This window comes from Aulonocara stuartgranti, assembly GCF_965226115.1.
Source record: "Aulonocara stuartgranti genome assembly, chromosome: 15".
In the NCBI taxonomy this organism is placed as follows: domain Eukaryota; kingdom Metazoa; phylum Chordata; class Actinopteri; order Cichliformes; family Cichlidae; genus Aulonocara; species Aulonocara stuartgranti.
In genome coordinates, this window is record NC_138951.1 from 38577311 (window position 1) to 38594182 (window position 16872).

Sequence of the window (16872 nt, forward strand, 5' to 3'; positions counted from 1 at the left end):
TGTTTCATTTTAAATTCATTGTGGTAATGTCCAGAACCAAAATCTATCCAAATACTTATTTAGCTACGATATGTAAAGTAGTATGATAGTCCTATAAGTCCCATAAAGTGATTTAAGGGTTTAGATTTATATTTTGTAAATGTGATGACTACTCAGACCTGCTCTTTGTGCTGACACCAATTTTATTATTTTAGTCCTGGATGAAAGAGTTCATCAGTTGGGACAAAGTTCAGTTTGGTACTGACCTCCTGCATCTCCCCAGAACCAAATTCTGGCTTCCAGATATTGTAATCACTGAGTTGTAAGTATCATCATACAAAAGCTCATCAAACTGCACAAGTATTTTCCAAAGAACAGGAGAAATGTTGAGATAACCTCTAAATAAATAAATAGTTTGTTTAATTGTTTATTAATTCTTTGAATAGGGATATAATTTATTAAAACTACTGTACACTAGGTTTTGGTAAACAATTGTGCATAATTCTGCACGAGTATTTTGAGTCTTCAGACAACTTTTCTTTAAAAGGAGAGATGTGGAGATAACCTGTGTTTTCCTTACTGTCAACTATTATCATAAAAATCTTTCCAGTATTTAGACCTGTTAAGCTTAGGTTAATAGGTAAATGAATAAATATAATTGTATACTTTAAATCTTTGGGTGCCATTCTCTCACTTCACACATTTGATCGCAGTATGGAGGAAAACAAAACACCACCTACTCCCTACCTGCATAGCAACAGTAAAGTGGATGATGCTCAGCCTGTCAAAGTTGTCAGTTCCTGTAACCTTGATATCTACACCTTCCCCTGTGACATACAGACTCTACCATCGGTGAATGGGAGCTACTGGATATCACCTTGGATAAAAAAACAGAGAATGATACTGGCAGTGATGGTTTATGTGTTAATGAGCTTGAATTTTATGTAAGTTGATTGTAACTATAAACTACTATAAATAGTCAGAGTCAAAAGTAAGCAAATTTATATTGGAAATTTATTTTCATTTTTAAAAAGTTTTTCTTGTATAAGTCAAACACACCTAAAAATATGAATTCAATTAAAACCAGAATTATACAGTTATATAGTGAAGATACATGTACAGGTAATGACAAGACAGCTTAAGGACGCCTCTCATCTCTTCTTTTCATTCCTTCCACAGCTCAGATTGAAGCGCCGGGCCATTATGTATATGGTAAACCTCTTGCACCCAAGGTTTCTCATCGCAGTTGACCTCTTTAGCTTCCTGCTGCCTCCACAGACCGTGAACAGGTATGCTTTCAAGATGACCCTCAGCCTCGGCTACACTGTCTTCCCGCTCATCATGAATGACCTGCTGCCAGTCACTGGAAACACCACACCCCTCATAAGTCAGTGACACTCAACAAAAAGTCTACAGTGATTTCTTAAAATTACATTCTTACAAGAGTGTCTAAAAAAATTGAGTGTAGATAAAAAATAGAAACCTTGCTTGTAGCGTCTACACTTAATGCCTACAGCATGTATTGCTCTTCCTTCATGAGCATGTAGGACAATTAATGTGGCTCAAGGGCAAAATTACTAAAAGTGTTTATTGTAGTTTACATATATTTAGTCGATTAGACTGTGAAATTGTAAACCTTTGTTTCTGGGTCTCAACACAGACCGTTGTCTCTCTGTAGCCGTGTTCTTCTCCATCTGCCTGGCTCTGATGGTGGCCAGTCTGCTGGAAATAAACCTCATCGCCAACCTGCTGTGTGGGTCTGCTGACTTCTCTCTTGTCCCTCGCTGGAGCTGAGTCCTCGTTCTGCAGTTTCTGGGTTTTCTTGTCTGTACAGCTCGATTGAATAAGAGATCAGGAGCTTCAGGTATGTAGTTTATATTTTAACAAAAACAACTGAATTCACGGAGTAGTTGAAACTCATTTATTTTGTCATGAAAAGTTGTAAAAGAAGAGAATCACACTGAAAAACTAAAGCTAAAAAATATTTTTCCTGAATTAACTTAGAAGTAGACCTTAAGACCACAACTGCCATCTGAATAATGAAGCCTCAAGAAACAATGGGGCCAGCAGTGAAGGACAGGGCTGTGCGGGAACTAAAGAAAGTGGGCAAGGACCTCCAGGACATCCACCTGCAGGTCAAGCAGCAGCAGAAAGAGAACCAAGGCTCGGAGGAGTGGATCCAGCTGAATCCCGCAGAAAGTCAAGCCTTCGAAGCTTCTATTCATCTTCATCTCGCTGCTCATGCATGGTAACTAAAGTTCGTATAACATGCTAATACACATTTATTTATGTTTCTTATATTATTAATTCAAAATTGCAAAATCAATGTCAAAGAGCCAGATTATAACACCTATCAAAGGATAGTGTGACATTTTTGGATTTTGACAGTTAACTGGACTTAAGATAAGATAAAATACCTTTATTAGTCCCACAAGGGGAAATTTCATGTTAAGGCTGCCAACCTATTGCACGCAATGGCGGCGCCATCTTACCTTTCCTTTGCAGCTCAGTACAGCTCAACTACATCTTCAATGCTGGAGACACTTAAGCCATACTTTTACATACTGTACAAGATAAAGAGCATAAAATTAATCTTTTCTTTCAGGATAAGAAAGCCCAACTTCTAAAAACATTTCTCTGGCAAGATATTTTTAAGTACCTCATAGTAAATTCTGAATCAATAATGTTGATTTCTATCCATGCTATCCATAAAAATGTTTTTATAGATCAGAGTGTAAGTTTTGTCATTAAAAGAAATTCTGTACAGCAGAAGGTCAAACCCATTAGTTACTTTCAGTTAAATTCAATTCAATTCAGTTTTATATATATAGCCCCAAATCACAACAATTGTTGCCTCAAGTTGTAAGGTAAAGACCGTACAATAACACATTAAAATGATGAAAGACGGTGCCAGGCTCTTTAGTCTCTGGAGTTTCTTTTCATATGAAAACATCTGAGGTTTGAAATGGTAACTGTCTGGTTCATTTTATGAGACAGAAGACAAATATGCTCAAAGTATATTTTGTTAAATTTATTAAGGGTTAAAGGTTTAAGTTAAAAACAGTGCTATGTCTCTTACAGGAGACTGAAATGAACAAAGAGCACCACACCCAGGTTGCATACGCTTTTACTGTGTGTCATAAAAACACAATGTTAATGTGATTGGTTGAAACAGTTGAGGGTGTACCACGGTTTTAGACTTGGTCCTCCCTTTGGCTTGGGTCCATCCCTCAGGTCATCTTCCACCCTGTATGGAGCAAACATCTCTTGTCCTCTGGCTAGGCTAGCAGAGGTAGATTTAGACCATGATTTATACAGTTGTTTTCTTTTAGGTTTCACAACCCACACCCAAATCCTCAAGAGGGGTCTTCTGTCTTGTGTCTGTTAGCATCACAGTCCAACAGTCTAAATCCAAATCAGATTTGAATGTGTGATGTCAGATAAAGCATAAATGTGTGATCGAAATTATGAGCTAATTGTGAAATATAAAATAATGGGGTTAATAATGATTAAAGATAAAAAAATAAATAAATTCTAACATAACCAACAGGTTTCATGTTTTCTGCATAATTTCTGTTGTAGGAATGGGGAAACGAATTTACCAAGTGGGACCCAGAACAGTGCGGCTGTAGTCGGATTTAAGTTCCACGAACAAATCTCTGGGTACCAGACATTGTAATCAATGAATTGTAAGTCCCATCAGCAACTATTCAAAGATTACAATCCGTGTATATTTTATGTTTTTGTAAGATCTTGAGAACTAGAACTGAAGCATTATTAGCTCATAAAGACCTAAGTAGCAAAAAAAATTAAAAAATGTAAAAAATGCAAGTGAGAGTTTTTTCATGAGAGAAGACAAATATGCTCAGATTATACGTTTTCACAATTTATTATCAAACGGTTAGAATTTCAGATTAGTTTTACATGGCGCAATGGACCTCTGTCTCTCTGACTCAGAGACAACCAGCCACACACAGGCAGCAAACACTTCTATTGGTGGGCTCACAGAAACACAACGTGAACATGATTAGTAGAATCAGTTGAGGGTGGTCTGATATCGGCTCATGTTTCTTCTTCTGCACCTCTCTGGACATTTCCTTACATGGAGATGACCCTATTCCAGGCATCACTACCATTACCATGGCAACCCCTTCTTGTCCTCTGGTCAGGCATGTACAGTTAGAGAAGAGGAGAGAGTCAATTCCATTTCCTAACACCAGATATTACAGCCCTGTTTTGGTGTAGGAGAGTCAGCCAGTTTTGTACCTTCTGGTGCCATCAAGAGTCCAGGCAGACCATCCCCCACAAATTCCTCAGAGAAGAAGTCCTCTCTCTGTTTATATCTGTTATTAGTGTAACAATCTAAATCTCAAATATTCTACAATACATATCTGTGTGTAGTAAATGATAAAACAAATGTGTAATGCTAATTATGAGGTAATTGTGTAAGATACAGTAATGGGGGGACATAAGCCTTAAAAATAAAAAATAAATAAATTCCAACAGTACCTGAATGCTGTTGTCAGAAAATATTTGGGATGGGACTACAGCTACTTGCACTGAAAATAAAACAATGATAAAAGGGTGGATGGGATAATTTAGTGGCTTGTTGTTAATACTCCTATTAATATTTGAATGTTTTTGTCATCCAAAATGTATTTAGTCATGAAAATAAATTGAAAATAATTTGTGAATATTTTAGATACATCGAATAGGCAAATATTCCGCAAATAATTTGGAGTGAATCTCCATGAATCTGCGAATGCTGCACTGCAAATAGGCAGGGGTCGACTGTAGACGTAATTTTAATGATGTAGATTGGTTTTATTTAAAATCCATACTGCAATAAGGTCAAAACTGTGAAGCACTTCAGAATGTGTTTTAAAAGCAGCTGTACAAATAAAGTTATTATTACTATTAACAGGAAAACAATGTAAACTATCACACAGAGGATTTTATGTTCTCACAAAACTGGTGAATTTTAATTACCGTGTTATAAAAAATGACAACGCTTCACTGGTAGGAGGTTTTGAAACCACCACCTTTCTCAACGGTTACTCTCATTTGCTTGTGAGCAAAGCAGGTGTGGCACTGACGTCACACACTGACTTGAAAACCACATTAACCGTGGTTTATCTACACTTTGTCTCAAAACACATACAGCCAAAGCAGCTGCCCTGCCATGCCTAGTTTTTCCTGCTCCACATCATTTGCCCGTGGTTTCTCCAAATCCGCCAAATCAATCTTTGTTTAGTGACAATATGTATATCTTGGCCATGAAGGCTGACTTTAAGAGGGGCAAGAGTTAGTTTCCCAGGCAAGCTACAGACATACTTTTGCACTGTAGCTGCTCACTAATGCATCTGACAGCAAAATGTTTTGAATGTGACAATTCTTTAAAGAAGATAAATATTCTGTAGTAGTTTGAAGACAAACTTCTCAGAACGGAAAGAATACAATTTCACTTGGAACATCATGGTAAGAAATATTCTTGTCTTTATGTTACTAATAAGTAAAAACTGCCTTTTGTTTGGCCTCTGCGTTCTGTTTGTCTCAATCAGCTTCTTTGCTCGGTTACATACTGTTAGTAGCCGGCTGCTATGTTTTAGAGGTCCCAATTTATACTAGTGACATGAATGTTTACTTAATTTTGAGTAATATCCTTAGAGCGTTTGAAAATGGGTACATAGATAAGAATTGATATTCAAATATTTTTAGCATTTTTGGGTGCATATACAATCATAAAGCATGCTCATCACTCAAAAATAGGAAAAGAAAAGGCTTTAGCAGAAGAGTGTTAACAAGCGTAAAATGACTTTTATGCAGTAAACGCTTGTTTGATGAATGCGGAAAAAAACAACATGAAGTATGGTTGCTGAATCTTATGGTAGTTCAAATTTCTTGAATAGTCAAGTTTTTTATGAGACTGAAAACATTTATAATGTTGTGATATCCTGAAAACCCCTAAGCATATTTCTGTATTTTCCTGATACTATCAGTAATATGTTTACAAAATGTTACCAGTTAACGAAGGTAATTTTGCAGTTTTCCTGCAACTTAAGAATATCATTGATATAATGTCATGTTACAGTGCAGCACTTAACCCAAGTAATCTAAAACATGAATATATAGTTGTAACAGCTCTTATACATATAAAAAAACACTGAGTCAATGACCCAGGTACCCTAACATGAGTCAGCAAAGTAAAAGTAATCTCTGTGTCCCTTGAGCTCTCGCACTCTCTCCTGCCTCTGTTGCCTGGGTTTCATCTATCTCTGTCTCTGTGTGTTTCCCATACTTCCTGTTTTACTAAGTTAGTCTCCTGTCCTGTGTGCATCATGTTCAGATTTGCTTCTCCCTGTCTTGTTATTTGGATCACACTCAGCTGTGTTCCCTCCTGTGGTGTGTTCCCTCGTTTGCCCATGCCCTGGTTCAGTTTGAATGGTTTTTGAATTAATTGTGATGATTTTCTTAAAACAATAAAGGCAGTGTTACATTAAAAGTGAAAAACATTATTTTCTGTTTTGTCTTAAATAAAAATATTTATTTCATATCTTGAAATATCTGATTCTACTGTTGGGGATAAGTATCAGATTTTTGAAACAGACGAAGAAAAAGAAGAGATGTAATCATTAAAAAACACTTAAAATGCCACTAAGAATCTTTACAGGCATTCCTCACCACTTGCACACCACTGAAACTGACAACCTGTTTTGATGTAATTTTAATGTTTTTAGTGCTGCCTGCTGAAAGTAAGACCTTCTAAGCTTCTATTCATCTTCATATCTCTGCTTGTGAATGGTAAGTACAGCTGCTAAAATGTATAAAATGAATCAACTTGATTTGTCTTAAAAATGTATACACATCTTTTATGTGATTCCTTGATTTACATTTTTAATCAATTTTTGAGTGTTGATTTTCTTACAGTTTTCATTCAAGTCAGTTATCCAAAATACTAAAAAATATGCAAATGATTGTATGCATGGTAATGGTTCAGCATTAGAACTTTTTATTTTGTCTGTTAATCCAGGGTCATGACTTGTTTATTTTGTTAGCATAACTCACAATGACAGTTTAGCCAAAACATGTCCAAATCACACATTTAGTCAGAATGTGTGTTCGTGTCCACATTTTAAAGATTTTCTATGGCTGGATTAAAGACAAAATATTCAAAATCTTCGGAAATCTGACCACTGAATAAAATCACGTTTAGATTTAGACACATTTAGACTGATCATGCCTCGTTTGTGTTTTTAAAAATGAGGCATGATATTTAGATATTAAGAAAACTTGCAATAAATTGAGTGGGACTTTTACTGTAATGTTAATCAATGTTTACTCTGTACTCTGTTTTCACCTAAATGTAGGGTTGAAAAACATTTTGATGAAAAAATTCAAAATTGCACAAAACATTACCAGTCGTAATTGTTCATCCAAACCGAACCACTGTATACATTGAGGTTCAGGGTTATGGTTCTTCATTTCACACAAATGTTTATGTGGGTTTCTGATGCTTTGCTAGGGCCATTTATTCATTTGGGGCAAAAAAACATATCTGCTCCTAGATAGTGAAGCAAATGTCAATGTATATAAATCATAAGGGCACATTTCTTCTATCCTTTGTAGCTCAGTACAGCTCCACCTTGCTGAACTGCTCTAACCCTGATTCACCTTCAATGCTGGAGGCCCTTAAGCCAGTCTTCAACCTGAACGCCATTCGACCTGTGGTGAACATAACAACCGTCACTAACATTGGCATTTCTATAACTGTGTTTGGCATTTTGGGAGTGGTAAATAACACCTTTATTAACTTAAAATCAATTCAGTAATGGTCGCATGTGCTTTTCTGCATACTGTACAAGATAAAGAGCATAAAATGGTCAAAAGAAACTTCTCATGAGAGGCTTTTTTAAAAATGTTGTCTCCCTCTCATTCCACATATTTTTAATTTGAGTTTTAAATCAAAATGAATAAGTATAATACATCTGAACATCAATAATTAAGACAAATGAATGATTCAGTTCAGTATGTGCTCTACAGACATTAAGGTTCAGTAAAACTATCCAGTTATGGATAAAAATCTTCTTTTTCAGAATGAGAAAGCTCAACTCCTCAAAACATTTCTCTGGCAAGATTTTGTAAGTAGTTTCTTCATAGTAAGTTTTCAAGCAATAATGCTGATTTCTATCCATGAAAACGTTTTTAGGGATCACAGTGTAAGTTTTGTCCCAAAATAGCAGTAGAAGGTCAAATCCACTAGTGACTTTCAGTTTAGTACAGTTTTATTTATATAGCCCCAAATCACAACAATAGTTGCCTCAGTTTCTTTACATTGTAAGGTAAAGACCGTAAAATAATACAGAGAGAAAGTTAAAAAGAAGAAGGACGGTGTCAGACTCTTGGGTTTCTTTGTTGCAGAAATGGCAAAATGAATTTACCAAATGGGACCCAGAAGAGTGCGGAACTAGTCAGATGTCTGTTCCAAGAACAAATCTCTGGCTACCAGATATAATAATCAATGAATTGTAAGTCCTATCTTCAACAATTCACAGATTACAATCAGTTTCTTTTTTATGTATTTTTATGATCTTGAGAACTAGCCCTGAAGCATCATTAGCCAATAAAGAGCTAACTCTGCTAAGTAGGAAAGAAAAAATGGAGAAAGTGCATACAAGTGAAACTACAAAGGTACAGTTTATGTGTAGAATTTTGTCAGAAAACATGGGGCTTGTGACTCCAGTTGGTTTCATTGTACAAAAAAAAAAATCATAATGGCATGCACAGGACAATAGAGCAGCTTGGTAATCAGAATCAGAATCAGAATCAGAATACTTTATTGATCCCTGGGGGAAATTATTTTTTGTTACAGTAACACTGCTATCCGCTATATAAAGGTATAATCCTTATCATCTGCCTCCTATAATATTTAGCAGACAGAAAGAAGCAGATAATTTAACAATAATAAGTCACTTATTATTAGGCTGCACGTTTCTCAAGTCTTTGATCTATTATCATACCTGGTTATCACTTCTGGTGAAAATCAATATAGGCTACAGTCCAGTTTAAGCTATTTCTCCATACATTTTCCATTTCTTCCATGTAGATATCTGACTTCAATTAATGTCTTTTATCTTCCTGCAGCATGGATGAAAACACAGCTCCAAAGGTGCCATATGCCTACCTGCTTTCTGATGGTACTGTAAGTGATTCACAGCCTATCAAAGCCATCACCTCCTGCAAGCTTGACATCTACTTGTTTCCATTTGACATTCAGAACTGCACTTTATCATTCAACTCATACACACTCAAGAGTAAGTATAACCACGAGGATGTATCACAAGCAATCCTGGTGAATTGAGTGGATTAGTCTTTAAAGCTGTTTTTTTATTTATATGTATATGGTTTTATCTGACTTTGACTGTTTTCCATGCAGGTAATGCTTTGCAGCTTTACCTGAAAGAGACTCCAGAGAGGATGACTGAATACTCTAAATCTAGGATGGCAACTATGGGTGAATGGGAATTAATTGGAATTGCAGCAAAGAAATACACACTAACATCTACAGCATCGGGCTCTTACGATGAAATTCGCTTCTATGTAAGAAACTGCATTGCACTGTAAAAATTTAATGTTATTGTATGATTTACTTATTCATACTATAAGAAAACAGAAGACAAGTTCTTTCAGGAAGTAGAAGAGTTTTCTCTTCATTACCATTTGACTCTATTGTTTGTATATTTGATAGGAACCTAGGATATATTGCTTCATGTATATAAAGAATTTGGGTGTATAGTTGCAGTTTCCCATATGGAAAAGATATATATAAATCTTATAAAGTTTGTATCTGTTTTGTGTGAAACTTGTATGAAAAGCATACAAGAGTGAAAACAGATATAAGGTCCCTTGAAAAATTATATAATGAAACTTGTATGTTTTGGATACTTACTAAAACAATATATGAAAGTAATGAGAAAGTGGCCACTTTCATGAGTAAATCATATAAGCCTTACATGATTCACTATATGAAGCAAGCCAAATCTGATGCATGTCTTTTATAAGTTTTTTCTATTTATTTTCCATATGGATTAATTGCAGTTCAATTGTTTAGTTACTAATGAGAAGAAACTTCATTACCTGCTGCCACAAGTATTCTGATCATAACTAGTTCTCTACCACAGTAAACAGATTGAAAGGCTTTGTTTTACACACTTAAGATGGGGAAACCATTTCACAATTAAGTTATATCTGCAAATTTATGGGCCTTGTCATTTAACTATTGTATATGTATGAGGTACTGTATAATCAAAGCACAAAGAGCTATGTGAGATTAGTTAAGTTCTCACTTTGCTGCAGATCTCATTGCGGCGCCAGGCCATGCTGTATGTAGCGAACCTCCTGCTCCCCAGCTGCTTCCTCATCACTGTGGACCTCTTCAGCTTCATCTTACCTCCCAATGATGCTGACCGGTCTTCATTCAAGATGACACTGATCCTAGGCTACACCGTCTTCCTGCTCATGATGAATGACCTGCTGCCTGCCACTGGAAATGCCATACCTCTCATAAGTAAGTTTAAATTGTCTTGATTGGTATACACTTATTCCCAATGTGACTCTTTGGCCCAAATACAAAAGGGTATACAAATACAAAGTGGATGGATGACTTGTTTGGAACGTTTGTGAGGATAAAGAGGATAAAGTTCTCTCCAAACAATAAATCATCCAGCCATTTTCTTTAACTTATCTAAAGTCAGGTCAAATGGACAGCAGCCTAACCAAGGAAACCCCGAACTCCCTCTCACCAGCTGCCTTCTGCTTATTAGTGATGTGTGGATCGATCCTGAAATATCGATTCCTCCAATACCAATCATGTATGTTCTAGAATCGATTCTCACATTAAAATATCGATATTTTAGTAATTTAGGGTAAATATGTAGTTTAGCATTAACAGGAACACAGTGGAAAGAAACTATATCATTCAGATCGTTTACATTCAAAGGAACTACTTCCTCTTCCGCCTTTCATAGTCATGTGCGAAATACGGCTGTATAAATGTCTCGCAGTCCCTTGGCGGGCGCACTCACAGCAATGGCTGAGCGTAATTGTGCGGACGTATTTTACCTCCACAAACAGCTGAGACGTGGTTTGCGATACATGTGGCAAAAAAGTGAGGTGTTGTGGCCATACTTGCCAACCTTGAGACCTCAGAATTAGGGAGACGTTCAAAAGGGCTGTTTTGGGGTGATAAATACATTTTACAGTGTTTATTTATCGGATAAAATACGTTAAATGTCACCGTTATTATTGGCCGGCCTGGAAACAGCGGGGGTGTCCAAATTCAGAGGCTGCTTCCACCTGAGGACCCGGCCTTCGTGGTCTAAAGAAAGCCAGGTAGTACATCACGAGTTCCCTTGGTGGAGTGAAACTCTGCCGTCTGCTCCTTGCTATCTAAAATATAACAGGGCGCTGACGTAAACTCTCGACCGTCTCACACTTTGTTTAATTAGTTTTCTGTTTAACGTTTATTCAGCTGTGTGAAAACCCCGGAGGAACCCTCCCGAGGGATTAATAAAGTTAAATTTAATTGAATCTAATCTAATAACTTTAATCTCAGCCAAACCGATTTACTCACGAACAAATAAAACACTGAAAAAGCCAAACAGTAACATTTTTAAGTTATCAAAGTGACTTATATATCATGTTTACCCGAGTAGTGAAAGGCCGCGGGGGTTTGAAAACGATGTGTCGGTCGGCTCAGATATTTGAAGTTTACACAGCTTCTCACCTGAAAATATGTTTAAAAAAAATTTGCGACCCAGAAAGGGAAATAAGAGTAATATTAAAACTAAGTAGCTGCCATCATTGTTGGAAACTGGAATTGGCTATGGATTCTGCAATATGGTTTTCACTTTTGTTGCCTGGGTGGAAAATCGGGAGAAATTCGGGAGAATGGTGGCTCCGGGAGATTTTCGGGAGGGGCACTGAAATTCAGGAGGGTTGGCATGTATGGTTGTGGCAACATCACTAACCGTGTCAAACACCTCAGAGTAAATCATATCACAGAATATGACGAGCGTATGTTGAGACGAACTGAAGAGTGGGAGAGGGACAGGTGCTGCTAGGGCGAGACAGACGTCTCTCACGGAGTCCTTTAGTGCTGCAGGCAGGCAAGGTGTTCAAATAGCGCACAATTTCAGTTTTTTATTTCTATATGATGAACCCTGCATTATTAAGTGATAAGAACAAGTAATCTGATGTCCTGTAATCATTATGACGCTATAATTTGAGATACAATAAATAAAACAAGCTTTTGTACAAAGTATCGGATCAGTATCATCGATACCACCCTGAATCAAAATTCAAATCAAATCAAAATTTATTTATATAGCACATTTTTAAGACCGAAGTACACCAAAGTGCTTTCCATTAAAATCGCAGTACAAATAAAATCACAATAAAATATAAATTACAAATATATAAAATATAAGATAATTACATAATCTAAATACAGAGCCAGATGTAAAATACCCTAATTTGCCTCAAATGCTAGATCAAACAAATACGTTTTTAAACGTGATTTAAAAGACTGAATGGAATCTGACGCGCGAATATGAAGAGGGAGAGTATTCCATAGCCTGGGTGCAGCAACGGCAAAGGCACGGTCTCCTCTGGTCTTCAGCCGAGACCTAGGTTGCACCAAGAGCAGTTGGCCCGATGATCTTAGTGCTCTCTGAGGGCTGTACAGACAGAGGAGATCAGCTAAGTAGTCAGGTGCCATATTGTTCAAAATTTTATAAGTAAACAATAGAATTTTAAAATCAATTCGATATCTGATAGGAAGCCAGTGTAAATTTTTCAGAACAGGGGTGATAGAGTCAAACTTTCTAGTGCCGGTCAAGAGACGTGCTGCGGCATTCTGGACCAGCTGCAGACGCTGCAGAAGGGAAGATTGTAGACCCAAGTAGAGAGAATTACAATAGTCCAGTCTTGACATAATGAAAGCATGAATGAGTTTCTCCATATCTTTGTGTGGTATGTAGGGTTTAGCCTTAGAGATTAGGCGTAGTTGATGGAAGCTAGTTTTTACCACAGTAGAGACCTGTTTGTCAAGTTTGAAGGAGCTATCCATGAAAACTCCAAGATTCCTGGCAGTATCAGTAAGGTGGTTAGCAACAGGCCCAAATGTGTCAGTCAATTGTCCCAGAGGCATATTTTGGTCAAAAACAATAATTTCTGTCTTCTTTCCATTTAAAGTAAGAAAGTTACGTGATAACCAGTCCTTGACATCACTCAGACAATCAAACAGAGGATGTGGTGAGGATAAAGCATCCCCAGTCAGGTGAAGGTAGATTTGAATATCATCAGCGTAACAGTGAAAAGAGACATTGTGTTTTTCAAAAATGGAGCTCAAGGGCAACACAAGGGCAATATTACTTGGTATCAGATCGGAAAGGAAATCAGTGGTATCGCACATCACTACTGCTTATCCATGGAAAGATTGAGGTATTCCCAGGCCAGTCACGAGATTAAATCGCTCCAGTGTGTCCTGGGTATTCCGGGGGCTTTCTCCTGGTAGGAGATGCCCAGCTGGAACAGTTTACCCAGGAGGCAACTGCCTCAACTAGCAACCTTTCAATATGGAGGAGTAGCGGCTCTATTTTGAGCCCCTACCAATTGACTGAGTGAGAGGCCATCAACCCACTGAGAGCTAATTTCTGCCATTTGTATTCACAATCATTTGCTTTTAAAATATTTCACAATAATAGTGGTAACAAGATCAGGCCTAGATTAAAAACCTTGTTGACGTTTCTCAACAACAACATAACATTTTGGACACAACAATTTACCGACATTAGGCATCAATTAAAATGTTAATAATGAGATTAAACAACAAGTATGTCTGGTATCAATTAGTGATAATACTGAAAATGAATTGTCTAATCAAATAGTTGCACACATCCCTACAGTTAAACATTATTAGTTATGCAACACTCTTTACAGTGAACTGAAGGAATGTATCTCTCTCTGTCTTCCTCCATCTCCATGTCCTTTTTTTAGTTTTAAATGTTTTTGTCTGGATTTAACTTGTATTTGTCTGTAAAATATTGGCATTAATTATTTCTCTACTATTATTATTATTATTGTTATTAGATGTTTTCCTTTCTATGTGCCTGGCTATGATGGTGGCTAGTCTACTGGAAACTATCGTCATTACAAACTTCCTCTGCGGTTCCTCTAACTATTCTCGAGCTCCTCGCTGGATCAGAGTGCTTTTTCTTAAAATCCTGGGTCGACTAGTATGCCTTCCTCCAAAGCCCAGAGATCGGAACGACACAGTGATCCAAAATCCAGTCACACAGGGTAGGAAACAAGATCAGGATATGCAAATAATTAACAAATGTTAAAGCTGACATAATCTTCTGACTTGTCTCCGCTCAATAGAAATGCCAATCTATTAGATAGAATGTCGGGATGAGCAAGTTCTTAAAAAATGACAAAGCTGACATAATTTTCTCTGTTGTTTTCTCTGCAATACAAAATGCCAGTCTCCTCTCCAGTGACAGAGGAATCCAAGACTCTGGAGAAGAAGGGGCCACTGGGTGAGGACAAAACCCTGCAAGAGCTGAGGAGCCTGGGCAGAGTCCTCCAGGCCGTCCGCCTTCAGGTGGAGCAGCATCTGAGCAAAAGCCTGAGCACAGAGGAATGGATCCAGATAGGTTTAATCATAGACCGCCTGCTGTTCATCCTTTACATCATCTTCATAACAGTCAGCTTCATTACCATCATCATTATCTGGGTGGTTTCATACAATGCGGCCTAATTTAACTTTTTAGCTTGTCTGTTCTTTAAACTTTAAACTTTAAACTTTTTGCATTAACTTTTAGTTTTCAAATAATATTTAACATCACGCCCACAATGAGACAGGGAAAGCAAAACTGAACATAACACAGATGGGACAAGATGCTTTCAAAATAAATTAGGAAGTAACAAACACTGAGACCAAGACTAAGACAAATGAACTTGGAGGCTTGGGAGGCAGAAAGGTAGACAAACATGGATTCAAAACTGACTTCCAAAAGAAACGCTGAGGACCAGACACAGACGAGACTGGGAAGAGAACTAACATAATTTCATAAAGAACTAATTATTGGAAACACAGGAAATAACACCAGAAACAAAACACCATAAAAATAACACCATCTCTCAAAATCAAAAGTAACAAAAGGTCCAAAATGAAAAGCTGAAAATACTGGGTCAAAGATCCAGGTCCATGACATATGTCAGTTACAAAGGGTAGAAAGACCGAAGCTGGCATACATTAAGCTGCTAATATATACGGCGTGACTTACAAACAGCTAAATATCGTTTGACAAAAATTAATATTTTATGTGTTAAGTATCAATTACTTGTTGCCTTTACCTTTATTCTATTACTTACTATTAAGAATTTCTGATCTTGTGTAACTAGTATGATCTTTTGTTTTGTATCTGTGTGAAAATATTAAAGGTCTTTCTCACATTTTCTTTGCTGTTTGTTATTTTGTGTTTAATTCAAAAGTTAGTGGTAAATTTCTGTCTTGTTTAATCTTAGAATTAAAAAGACCTTGACTTTAAAAGTATGGCATTACTAGCATGTCATTATATTATTATGAATTATTATAATAAAAAAGCTGTCACTCTTGGTCAGTTAGTTGTCAGTTTTGCAGTTTACAATTAATTTTAACAAGCAACTGAGATGGAAAAAGTGCAATACTTGCTCAGATTGTTGTTGTTTTCTTTTGTTTGGTTGAGTTATGGAAGTGCATGGAAGCCTGTCTTCTCATCTCTGTTTAAAATACATGAATGGATGGTGTAATTGATTAAACAGCATTTAAAATTCCACTACTGGTGTCCCACTGATTAATATCCTTTGGAATTATAAAGAAATTCAATTTAAATACAAAAAGTAAAAATACAATGCCATTTGGAAAAGTTAACTGCAGTTCACTCAGTACATTATATTTAGCAACATGAAGACAGACAGCTTCTCATTAACAGATCTGCAGAGTATGCGCATCTAGAGAAACCCTCACACCCATCCAACCACACCTGGGGGACAACGTGTTGAAGGAACTGGGTTGGTCGTTGACCATCTATTAGTCATGAATCTTGTCTTCTGTCTGCTTTATAACCACTGTGTTTGGCTTCAGATGAAATCAACAGATCAGTCACCTACAGAGTTCATCTGGTTAAAAAAAAGGATTATAATATGCTGAATTTATTGATTTAGCAAGTGTTTACAATATTCAAAATGTTACTTTTCTGTGTTTCATTTCACACTTGCCTGACTAGTAGCTCCAAGTTTAATATATAATTTCATTATGAACCTGATTATCGGGGTAATTTGAGCCTTCCAAGAGTTCTACATCATACATCTTTAATGACTTTTAAAAACAACAAGTTAGAATTATTTTGGATTTTCTCTAATCCACACAGGGTTAAGAGTATACACACACAGTCGAATATAAATAGCCACCCCCACTAATTTTTGGTTATATATCTTTTTGTGTGGTTTTGTGCAGCCATCAACAAGCCTTCCCATATGGAAAAGATATATATAAATCTTATAAAGTTTGTATCTGTCTTGTGTGAAACTTGTATGAAAAGCATACAAGAGTGAAAACAGATATAAGAACCCTAGAAAAATTATATAAATGAAACTTGTATGTTTTGGATACTTACTAAAACAATATATGAAAGTGGCCACTTTCATGAGTAAATCATATAAGTCTTATATGATTCACTATATGAAGTAGGCCACATCTGATGCAAGTCTTTTATAAGTTTTTTCTATTTCTTTTCCATATGGGTTGGGCATAATTCAAGATAATTGATTACTCTTTTTGGCAGATTTGAT

The 16872-nt window shown here is 36.5% G+C and overlaps 1 pseudogene across 1 annotated transcript; it reads left to right on the forward strand.

The window, feature by feature from the left end:
• Positions 1–1182: 1182 nt before the first annotated feature.
• On the forward strand, positions 1183–15591 carry LOC309690042 (5-hydroxytryptamine receptor 3C-like; annotated as a pseudogene). The gene is made up of 11 exons (XR_014280753.1): positions 1183–1366; positions 1658–1843; positions 1984–2227; positions 7606–7769; positions 8073–8117; positions 8398–8504; positions 9121–9290; positions 9413–9576; positions 10333–10543; positions 14128–14337; positions 14523–15591. The product of XR_014280753.1 is annotated as a 5-hydroxytryptamine receptor 3C-like (transcript).
• Positions 15592–16872: the final 1281 nt, after the last annotated feature.